The following is a 12,856-nucleotide window of genomic DNA, read 5'->3' as shown; positions in this document are numbered from 1 at the left end:
ACCATGCACTCTTCTCCAACATTTTCCCCATATCAACTGTATATAGCTTACCAATGCACAAATTTTTGATCACCTAAGATTTTGAAGAGTCATTGAGGTGAGAAGGCTAGCAAATCAGAAGAACCTGAAGAATAGGAATAGAAAGTCAAAAGGGAAAGAATCTTAGATAACACTGGTCTCAGAGAATCCTGTAATCCTCAAACCAAGTCAGCAAGACATATTTTCTTTAAGACAAAGGGAATAAAAAAATGATGTCTGTACTAGGAACTATTTGTTTTACTTGCTTCTGTTAGGTTGAAAATCATCACCATTATCACCATCATTACCTTCATCATCATCATCACCACCACCACCACAATCAACAACAACAATCTATTTTATTTGTTCAAGAAACATAGTATCTATTAACATGATTTTGATATGAAGTTAAAATAAGATCTCTCTAGATCCGTTGAGGAAGACCATCCTATATATTTTGTAAAGAATGTCAACATGGAAATGATCTCTTAGCTTTCCTTTTCATAAATATTTAATTTATCACAGTGGGAGTTTATGCCACATGTGAGCAGGTACTGAAAGAATAGTGAAAAAGTGTCAGATGCCTTGAAACTGAAATTACAGATGTTTCAAGTCACCCCATGTTAGTGCTGTGAACTTAACTTTGGCCTTTGGCAAAAGCAACAAGCACTTTTAACTGCCAACACATTTCTCCTGCCATTATCTTTCAATTTTCTACTCATATGAGGTGTGAGCAAGCTGATGGATTTTAAAAATAACATAAAAACAAGAGAAACAATATAGAATAATGTATAATGATCTCATATACACCGAGCTATGTTTGTTTAAGACAGAGACAAAATAGGTTAAGGATCATAAGGTAATTTTTGTACCTGCTGCCTTTGGGACTTGTAACTGTTCTTAGGCCAAGCCCTGATAAGACAGAGCTCACTCATGCCCAAACTAGTTACCCCATTTCTCCCTTGTGTGGGAGGGCTCAACATAGCACATTTAGCCAAAGCCAATAGTTGTTTTATCATTCTACAGAAGAAAAGAAAAGAATGAAAAAAACTTTCATATTTAATGATTTTTAAGCGGGGGAGAAACACTGCATGAGAATTCTCCCAGTGATGAAGAAATCCAAAAAGTGAATTTGGTGTTGAAAGGTCTGTAATTTCCCAAAGGACCAGCCAGACTTTTGTAAACTTTGCTTTCAAAACTCTTCTCTCAGAGGACTTGAGTCAATGTCTTATTTTATCCAAATTGGCTTTCACTTCTGTAACTATTATTAGAGCTGTTGAGTTTTGCTTGCAAGTGTTGTAGATCCTGTGGTTCTCACGTTTTGTCAAACAACAGAATCACCTGAAAATATTTCTGTGGTTGAAATGTGCAATGAATTCAGCTGGCTGTTTGAACACGTCTTTGATTCTGTGGGCTTTCTGTGCTATTTCCTGCTGGGTTTTGTCTCTCTTCTCTAATTTTGAGTGTGGTTAAAGAAAAGAAAGGCAAAATAAAAGTCTATTTTTTGAGGCAAATAACAGCACCTATGACTAACTATACATTGTATTTGTGACTTTGGACATTTTTATCATTGCCAACTCCTATGCCCACAAGTTGCTGCTACTGAATAAGAAACCTCCATTTTATATCCATATGCCCTAAATTCACCATGCTGTTCTATATAGTATATAAGTTTGACTGAAATTTTACAAGTTGCCTTCTTTCTCTCCTCCTGCCCACCTCTTCTCTCTCTCTCTCTCTCTCTCTCTCTCTCTCTCTCTCTCTCTCTCTCTCATTTTTTCTCTACTTGGTTGAAGAAAGATGGAGACAATAGTAGGTTAATGAGAACAATTTCTTTTTAGTGCTTTTCATATTCCAACTATCTGTAGCCACATGTGCAAAATGAATGTCTTATAAATTTAACATAAATAAGATGGGAAGAGATAGCTGAAATTGTGGAGTAGATTGAAATATACAGAAATGGGGATATAAGATGCCATTGGTATGAAATCTGCAAGACTAAATCAGCTCCTTTTTAAGTCTATTTTGTCTAAAATAACATATCTTCATGATTTAAATAGGCAGTTTATAACCCTAAACTTGTAGCTCATTTTAGAATTCTATATACATCTCCTAAATCCTAGAAGAGTCATAGTATCCTACTTAAAATGGAAGCTGCACCAATGAAGGGACAGACCAATGGATAGAACTCTAAGCTCAGCAGGAGAAAAACAGAGCAATAAACAAACAACCTTCACAAGGCTGACATTTCTTAGCCATTCCATTTCTTCTCATACCAATTGTATAAGCTACAATCTACATTTTTAAAAAAATTGCCTGGGACAAGAGTGAGGGTTTCTGGTAAAGGGTGAATTCATGAAAATGGGTTTCTATATGTCGTTTCAATGATGGTGCCGAGAGCACTGCGGAATCAAGGACAATGAAGGGAATGTACCTTGACAGAAGATACTGGCAGAGGTCCATACGGTTCCTAGGGAGGCTCCATAGTAATGGGCAGGTCAGTGTGTGTGCACTAGGCTTCTGCCTTTTTCATCTAACTTTTCCTGAGGAAACGCAAACATCTTTTCACTTCATGTAGGGCTCCAGAAGCAGACTAATAAAATCCAAGTCATTTAACCAATGAGTCTACTGGGCTTACTGTTAGAGCTTGGATGAAAGGTTACTTGCAGGAACATTAATGACTCAAAAGCTGCTTCTTACTAAAAATCCTACCCCAGGGTTGGTGATGATTCAAAAGTTGTATCCCTGGAGTGCCCAGCACAGTTCACAGGAAGGTTCATGGTCTACCTCACCCTGGCAATTGCTACTGCTTGGGAGCAGATTTATGAATCTTGTGAATTTCACCTTTCCTAGGCTAGCAAATTGTGTTTTTTACAAGTTCGGTGAGCCTTCTTTTTGTGTTCAAGAAGGAGCATTTCAATCAGTAAGAAATGGCTAAACAAGAGTCTTCCTCAATATCCAATGTCATCCCCATTATTACCAGTGCCTGGGATGTGGCACCTTGTAGTGAAGGTTTCTCTGGATAACCGTTAGATATTCCTTAAGCCAATGCTCTAACTTTTGGCACCTTTCCATGATGAGCACATCTGTGGTAATTAGGAGGAGGACAAAATAGAAAAAGTTGTCATACATGGAAAATATTAAAAATGAGAAAGAAGAAGTAGAACAAATTGACCTCAGGTTGGTTTGGAGAAAGAAAAACATAGTTAAGACATTATCAATGTCTACTGCTGTGAGAGGAAAATTTCTATCATGGATTACTGCTGAACTATTCAACAGTCAGTATTACTTCAAGGTTTACAGCCGCTGTCCGGATAATTCTGTCTAATACATTTATGTCTGAACAGCATTTTACAAAGGTTTGTGCTTTCACAGATTTTAAAAAAGTAAAGAGAGAATCAAGTTGGCAAGCTGATCTGGTTTTCCTGTGTAGATTTTCAGCTTGATAATTTTGTAATGGGCTGAGAGTTTTGTTTCTCTTCCCTGGGACAAATCGGCATCTCATTGAACCCTGTCGTGTTTGCCTCACTATGGAGCAGTGGGAGAGCAACCCACGTTGTTGAGGAATAATACATTTTGTTTTCACCCAACTGGGATCTAGTGGATTTTTATGATGGAGCTCACCTGTTCCAGTTTCGCTATCGTACCACAGAAACTTTAAAGTCAATGGTGCTCCTGAAACTCAAGCACAGCCAAAGTAGAGATACGTTAATTAAGTAACACGGGTTAACTTTTATTTGTCTGAAATGTCTGAAGTATTCTCTATTTCTGAATTTTGGATTTGGGTATACTTATACATACATAATAGGTATATTGGGGATGAAGTCTAACTCTAAACACAATACATATTTCTATTACACGTGTGCCTTCTGCATGTATTTTGAAGGCAATCGTATACTGTGTTTTTAACACTCTTTTGTGAAACAAAGTTTGCAAGTGTTGAACTATTAGACTTGTGTATTGTAAGGGCTCAGAGTACTAGAGATTTTGGAGTATTTTGGATTTCAGATTTAATGGTTAGGGAGCTCAATCTGTATCTTGTAATATATCTCATTTCTTCTAAGAAGGGATCTATTATCCTTCCACAGTGAGCAATCTCTTATGATAAACAAACAGAACGCCAACAGAAATTCTCACATTTGTCTTGCACCTTGTTTTGAAAAGGGTGCTTAGGAAAATGTTAATAACTAAACACTCAAAATCTGTAATTCCCAACTATGAGACATAATAATTAGCATGATACATTTAAGCATACAAATGATAAAATAGTGTCTATCCATAAACAAATAGTGAGACCACAGTTTGTGTGGTTTTAGTTGCATTGGGACCTGAATGGAGGGAAGATTAGGAGGGGAATTTGGAGAGAAAATGTGGAAGGGGAGAAGCACTGAACATGCAGTGCGAAGCAGCTTATCCTTCAAGCAGTTGGAGCATGAAGAGAAAATACAGAATAACCCTCAGACTTGTACCCCAGGGCACTGACTTCTGGCACCAAACCCAGACCACATTTCCACAGTCAAAGACACAAGAAGAAAACAGAACCCGGAGGCAGAAAGTCTCAGCTGTCCCCAGGAAGCCGTGCTCCAGTGTAGAGCTACTGGAGAACTGAGAACACGTAGGCGGGGCACTGAGAGCATATGCCACAGTAATTTATACTGGGATATATGTATAAATATATACATATAAACCTGAGGCTTCCTGATTAAGGTGAAAGATTAGACACTTTTCCACCAGAAAGAAAGGTAATTAGCGAAGATGGGACTGACTTGACCAACTGCAGAACATTGTATCTTAAAGTTGACTACCAAAATGCTGGAGAAAGATTATTTTCAAGCTATGGCTCTTCCTCCTTTCCAGATGGCTGAAGAATCAAAGTGACAGCTTTATTGATATAGAAGGGAACTCAGTGCCAATAGGAAAGTGCAGGGCCCATGGAGGATATCTTCTAAGAAGGCAGAAGACTGATTAGATGGGATAGCACTTAATAGGAAGAGATTTAGAAGCTCCAAAAAGGCCAGCAGTGGCTACTAAGAAATGTAAGCAATGAATGAAGTCAAAACGAAGCATAAGACCAAGTAACTGTGTGCAGCACAGAACAGGGTTTAGCTGTGCCTCAGGCCACTAGAGTAAATCATACACCCTCAATAGGAATTGAACCTAAGTATAGTAAGAAAAATAACTAAAAGGGTATGAGCGTGCTGAAAGGGACAATTCCGTAAGCTATGGTAGAAGTCAAAAGACAAGATTTCAAACTGGGAAAGGCAACAGGAACTATTTGTTTTCACTATATAAAATGCAAGCCATAACAAGATGTGGAAGCTCTGAACAAATTAGCTGGCAGAGGCAGAGAAAGCCGAGGAGAACAAGAACAAGGGGGTGGGCTGTTGATTCACTATACTTCTATTTAGTAATATGTAACTTTAAAAACATTTGCATTCATTTCCTCTGATAAATAAAAATATTTTGAAATAGACGGCATTTTCTGTATGAGCGCGAGGAAAGAAATTAAACCAAGATGTAATAATTATGAATGTTGTTTAATTTATGTGATTTAAATATGAAGGCGCTTAATGTGTTTTGTTGTCAGGAGACTTAAATTGGAAACCCATAAGGAACTCTGGGCTGAAAAGAAATGAGATTGTTGTAGTAGTTGTAAGCCTAGGTTTTAGCTTTCTAAAGTCAATTACTTCCTCTCTAACATAGGTTATTTAGGGGTTCTCCATGCTCATTTAATCATTCTAAAAGTGAAATAATTTGAGCTTATGAAATTGCTGGAAATAATAATTGTTAAAATGCCATCTGAAAACAAACTTTAATCAAATACTGAATGCATTATTTAAGAGCACGGGGTGTACCAATCCGCCATTCCTCTTTGAAATGGAAATGATTTTTTTTCACTTTTCTACTGCATTTGTGTGGGGAAGAGGTGTCCTGTGGGTGGGGAGGGGCTAGTGGCCATGTGGGGGTTCCAAGGACAACTTTTGGGAGTTCGATCTCACCTTCCAACTTGTTGGAGTAGTGCCTGTCTTTTGTTTACGTCTCCATTTCGTGCTCCAGGTTAGCCTGGACCATTGATTGAGTGATTCTGTCTGTCTTCCATCTCACAAATATGTACCACTGTACCCAGTTCTCATACAGGCATTAGGGTTCAAACTCATGTCACCAGGCTTGCGTGACCAATGAGTGTCACATTTCCATACATGTGTATTTAATACTAAGTCCATATCCACCCCACTGCCTAGCTTCGCTTGCCCTCACTGGACAGTGTCTTTGTCATATCATTGTAGCATTTCAATATTCTAAGAAAATCCAACCAATCTGGGAATATGGTTTGAGTTCCTATTATGGACTATAAGTTGGAAGTGGCTTTTCATATGAAAGAGCCTCAGGATTGCTATGTGTGGACTGTATTCTCGCAAACTATGCTAGTGTTTTGCAAAATAAAGGAAAGAGAGACAATAGATTGTTAAAGATAGACTGATAGATAGATAGATAGATAGATAGATAGATAGATAGATAGATAGACAGACAGATAGATAGATAGAAGCAGAGAGTTAATACTATACACATGAATTAACAAACAATTATTAGTTTGTGTTAAGTGCTTAAGAGGAAATGCACAGAAGACACCGCAGGAACAAAATGGGCTACAAAGATTGTTTACTGTAAAACCATGGAAAGACTTTCTGGAGAATGAGGAATGAGGTGTGGGGCATGAATAATTTTGACATGAGTGATTTTTATCTCAGTGACAGTCAGCTTAGGAAAATTTTCTGATACTTGAAAAGTTTTAGATGTCTGGGAACCAGCAGAGAAACAGTGAGGTTGGATCTAGATGAGAAGGAAGAGATCCCTACTATATTTGTAGGAAGGAATAGTGTGGGGTGTAGGAGAAGGTGGTGAATGCCCTCAAGGGTCATAACTCAATGAATTCTGTGACTGTGAGAAATTACTTGGGTGAGGGGCAGTAAATTAGTACAGGTGGGAACAGTTGAACTGGGTTCTGGACTTTGTGTTGCATTCAGAAGAACTTTCCAAATGCAGGAAGTCCTGGGACCTGCTCAGATGTCCCATCTGTTGCCCCAGTGTCTCCTGCTCACATTTCAAAACCAAGTGTTCTTTCAGGATGAGTGTATGGTTGGAGCTGTCATCTTTCTTTGAGTCTGGAAGGTTCTTCTAGATCCCCTTTCAGGAATTTCTAGCTGCCATTTAAAGTGGGGTTCTTCCTCAGAGTAGTGTTCCTGGGCTGTTCAGACTAAGCACTTTCTGCCTTTCAAATCTCTTCTAGCATCCTTCCCGTCTGCTTCGTGGGACTTACACTCTGTCCCTTACGTGATCTCTTCACTAAAATGGTAGCCCTATAATAGCGAATACTACAAAGGTCATGATGGATCCTAAAACTGAACCAGTACAGAGAGTGTTTGACATACAACAAGGACTTGGTTACTATTAGTTCTCAAGGGAAGGGAGCCAGTCCTGAAAAATTGGATGTCAGCTGTGTAGCATGAGTCAGCAGAGACGATTCTGAACTTACAGGAAGCCATACCTTTATGGCTATTACCACTTTCCATACAGTAACTTGTACAAGATGTTAAATATTTTGTTATAATATATAAGGAGTTGAGTGTTAGACAATTTTGCCTGATTGTAGGTTAATTCAAGGCTCTGGGCACCTTAACGTACGTCAGACTAAGGTCTGAAGTTCATTGGGATGGAAATGTTAAACGCCTTCTCATCTTATGATATGAGGCCATAAACCTTTTGGAGATTGAGTGACAAATGTGTACTGTATCAAAACTGATGAAACCAGACTCTACTGGACAAAGTAAGATGGTAGTGACACGCAGGGATGGTGGTGACATTCAGTCTGTCCTGTGTCCTGTTTCCCACCGGGGCTGGTGATTAAACCAGCAATTCAGGCTTGATCTCAATAGTTAAAAATTTTCTATCTTTGTACTGAAAAGTTTTGGGAATAGCTATCACTATTATGGGCAGGAGTCATAACTCCTTGCTTACATTACAAACCATTAATTACATGTTTACACTGTACATCCCAGAAGAGGTCTCCCTAAACTGTGTCCACTCGCATTTTATTTCTAAGAGGAATTTTTGCCCACCCCTGAGTAAGTAAGTGTAGTAGGTCAAGTAAGTGAAGAAATCCAGTGTTTACCAATAACAATCATAAAACGTTATTCTAAAGACGTTCTGTGGTATATGTATTTGCCATTTATTAAAGGGGAAAGAAGTATTGCTTCCTAACAAGGTGGGTGGACACTTCTTACATAAATCTATCTGGGGGCTGAGGATGTAGCTGATGGGTGGAGCGTTTGTCTAGCATATGTGAGGCCCTCCTAGGTTCTATCTTCAACACAGTAAAGATTCATGAGTTAAGCATCGGTTGATATTTGACACAGAAGGATGTAGAGTATCTCCGTAAATTTTCCATGTTGTTTGATACTTGATTGATTTTCTGTCAATGCCGAGAACTCCTCTTTTCATAAACACATAATACAAAACAGTGATACTACATGTGGAGCTATTTTAGAATAATTTTCCCAATGCTTAACCCGAATAAATTAATAAATTTGTTTTTTATTTGTCAAATACAAACAAGCAACCCAAAGAGCAATTTTTCAAAGAAAATATTTAAACACAATTAACATCCAAAGATATACTAGTTTCATACTTACATTGTAAGAAATGCCAATAAAAAATACTAGGAACCTGAAGGAAACAGACCGGATAAACAGTTCTCTGCACCCAAATCCCGTGGGAGGGAGAGCTAAACCTTCAGAGAGGCAGACAAGCCTGGGAAACCAGAAGAGACTGCTCTCTGTACATACATCTCGGACGCCAGAGGAAAACGCCAAAGGCCATCTGGAACCCTGGTGCACTGAGGCTCCCGGAAGGGGCGGCACAGGTCTTCCTGGTTGCTGCTGCTGCAGAGAGCCCGTGGGCAGCACCCCGCGAGCAAACTTAAGCCTCAGGACCACAGGTAAGACCAACTTGTTTGCTGCAAGAAAGCTGCCTGGTGAAATCTGGACACACAGAGGCAGAACTCCTCTGGGACCGGGCACGTCCTGTGTTTACCGGAAGTCCCACACCTGCGGATCCCGGCCCGCAGCAGCTCTCTGCTCCCAGACCCCATGGGAAAGAGACCTCACCGCCTGGTCAGGTGGGCACTCCTGAGGCTGCAGAGCAGAAGAGACCACCAACACTGCCCACCCCTGCCCACATGCCTGGCCCAAGGGGAAACTGTATAAGGCCTCTGGGCTCCCGTGGGGGAGGGCCCAGGAGTGGCAGGACCCCGCCTGAGACACCGCAGGAACCTGAAGGAAACAGACCGGATAAACAGTTCTCGGAACCCAAATCCCTTGGGAGGGAGAGCTAAACCTTCAGAGAGGCAGACAAGCCTGGGAAACCAGAAGAGACTGCTCTCTGCACACACATCTCGGATGCCAGAGGAAAACACCAAAGGCCATCTGGAACCCTGGTGTACTGAAGCTCCCAGAAGGGGCGGCACAGGTCTTCCTGGTTGCTGCCGCCGCAAAGAGCCCGTGGGCAGCACCCCGTGAGCGAACTTGAGCCTCGGGACCACAGGTAAGACCAACTGGTATGCTGCAAGTGACCTGCCGAGTGAACTCAAGACACAGGCCCACAGGAACAGCTGAAGACCTGTAGAGAGGAAAAACTACACGCCCGAAAGCAGAACACTCTGTCCCCATAACTGGCTAAAAGAAAACAGAAAAACAGGTCTACAGCACTCCTGACACACAGGCTTATAGGGACAGTCTAGCCACTGTCAGAAATAGCAGAACAAAGTAACACTAGAGATAATCTGATGGCGAGAGGCAAGCGCAGGAACCCAAGCAACAGAAACCAAGACTACATGGCACCATCGGAGCCCAATTCTCCCACCAAAACAAACATGGAATATCCAAACACACCAGAAAAGCAAGATCTAGTTTCAAAATCATATTTGATCATGATGCTGGAGGACTTCAAGAAAGACGTGGAGAACTCCCTTAGAGAAACACAGGAAAACATTAATAAACAAGTAGAAGCCTACAGAGAGGAATCACAAAAATGCCTGAAAGAATTCCAGGAAAAAATAAATAAACAAGTAGAAGCCCATAGAGAGGAGTCACAAAAATCCCTGAAAGAATTCCAGGAAAACACAATCAAATAGTTGAAGGAATTAAAAATGGAAATAGAAGCAATCAAGAAAGAACACATGGAAACAACCCTGGATATAGAAAACCAAAAGAAGAGACAAGGAGCTGTAGATACAAGCTTCACCAACAGAATACAAGAGATGGAAGAGAGAATCTCAGGAGCAGAAGATTCCATAGAAATCATTGACTCAACTGTCAATGATAATGTAAAGCAGAAAAAGCTACTGGTCCAAAACATACAGGAAATCCAGGACTCAATGAGAAGATCAAACCTAAGGATAATAGGTATAGAAGAGAGTGAAGACTCCCAGCTCAAAGGACCAGTAAATATCTTCAACAAAATCATAGAAGAAAACTTCCCTAACCTAAAAAAAGAGATACCCATAGACATACAAGAAGCCTACAGAACTCCAAATAGATTGGACCAGAAAAGAAACACCTCCCATCACATAATTGTCAAAACACCAAACGCACAAAATAAAGAAAGAATATTAAAAGCAGTAAGGGAAAAAGGTCAAGTAACATATAAAGGGAGACCTATCAGAATCACACCAGACTTCTCGCCAGAAACTATGAAGGCCAGAAGATCCTGGACTGATGTCATACAGACCCTAAGAGAACACAAATGCCAGCCCAGGTTACTGTATCCTGCAAAACTCTCAATTAACATAGATGGAGAAACCAAGATATTCCATGACAAAACCAAATTTACACAAATCTTTCTACAAATCCAGCACTACAAAGGATAATAAATGGTAAAGCCCAACATAAGGAGGCAAGCTATACCCTAGAAGAAGCAAGAAACTAATCGTCTTGGCAACAAAACAAAGAGAATGAAAGCACACAAACATAACCTCACATCCAAATATGAATATAACAGGAAGCAATAATCACTATTCCTTAATATCTCTCAACATCAATGGCCTCAACTCCCCAATAAAAAGACATAGATTAACAAACTGGATACACAACGAGGACCCTGCATTCTGCTGCCTACAGGAAACACACCTCAGAGACAAAGACAGACACTACCTCAGAGTGAAAGGCTGGAAAACAACTTTCCAAGCAAATGGTCAGAAGAAGCAAGCTGGAGTAGCCATTCTAATATCAAATAAAATCAATTTCCAACTAAAAGTCATCAAAAAAGATAAGGAAGGACACTTCATATTCATCAAAGGAAAAATCCACCAAGATGAACTCTCAATCCTAAATATCTATGCCCCAAATACAAGGGCACCTACATACGTAAAAGAAACCTTACTAAAGCTCAAAACACACATTGCACCTCACACAATAATAGTGGGAGATTTCAACACCCCACTCTCATCAATGGACAGATCATGGAAACAGAAATTAAACAGTGATGTCGACAGACTAAGAGAAGTCATGAGCCAAATGGACTTAACGGATATTTATAGAACATTCTATCCTAAAGCAAAAGGATATACCTTCTTCTCAGCTCCTCATGGTACTTTCTCCAAAATTGACCATATAATTGGTCAAAAAACGGGCCTCAACAGGTACAGAAAGATAGAAATAATCCCATGCGTGCTATCGGACCACCACAGCCTAAAACTGGTCTTCAATAACAATAAGGGAAGAATGCCCACATATACGTGGAAATTGAACAATGCTCTACTCAATGATAACCTGGTCAAGGAAGAAATAAAGAAAGAAATTAAAAACTTTTTAGAATTTAATGAAAATGAAAATACAACATACCCAAACTTATGGGACACAATGAAAGCTGTGCTAAGAGGAAAACTCATAGCGCTGAGTGCCTGCAGAAAGAAACAGGAAAGAGCATATGTCAGCAGCTTGACAGCACACCTAAAAGCTCTAGAACAAAAAGAAGCAAATACACCCAGGAGGAGTAGAAGCAGGAAATAATCAAACTCAGAGCTGAAATCAACCAAGTAGAAACAAAAAGGACCATAGAAAGAATCAACAGAACCAAAAGTTGGTTCTTTGAGAAAATCAACAAGATAGATAAACCCTTAGCCAGACTAACGAGAGGACACAGAGAGTGCGTCCAAATTAACAAAATCAGAAAAGAAAAGGGAGACATAACAACAGATTCAGAGGAAATTCAAAAAATCATCAGATCTTACTATAAAAACCTATATTCAACAAAACTTGAAAATCTTCAGGAAATGGACAATTTCCTAGACAGATACCAGGTACTGAAGTTAAATCAGGAACAGATAAATCAGTTAAACAACCCCATGACTCCTAAGGAAATAGAAGCAGTCATTAAAGGTCTCCCAACCAAAAAGAGCCCAGGTCCAGACAGGTTTACTGCAGAATTCTATCAAACCTTCATAGAAGACCTCATACCAATATTATCCAAACTATTCCACAAAATTGAAACAGATGGATCACTACCGAATACCTTCTACGAAGCCACAATTACTCTTATACCTAAACCCCACAAAGACCCAAGAAAGAAAGAGAACTTCAGACCAGTTTCCCTTATGAATATCGACGCAAAAATACTCAACAAAATTCTGGCAAACCGAATCCAAGAGCACATCAGAACAATCATCCACCATGACCAAGTAGGCTTCATCCCAGGCATGCAGGGATGGTTTAATATACAGAAAACCATCAACGTGATCCATTATATAAACAAACTAAAAGAACAAAACCACATGATCATTTCA

The sequence above is a fragment of the Rattus norvegicus genome, chromosome 11, assembly GCF_021556685.1.
Source record: "Rattus norvegicus strain SHRSP/BbbUtx chromosome 11, alternate assembly SHRSP_T2T, whole genome shotgun sequence".
NCBI lineage: Eukaryota > Metazoa > Chordata > Mammalia > Rodentia > Muridae > Rattus > Rattus norvegicus.
Note: the sequence above shows the minus strand (reverse complement) of the source record.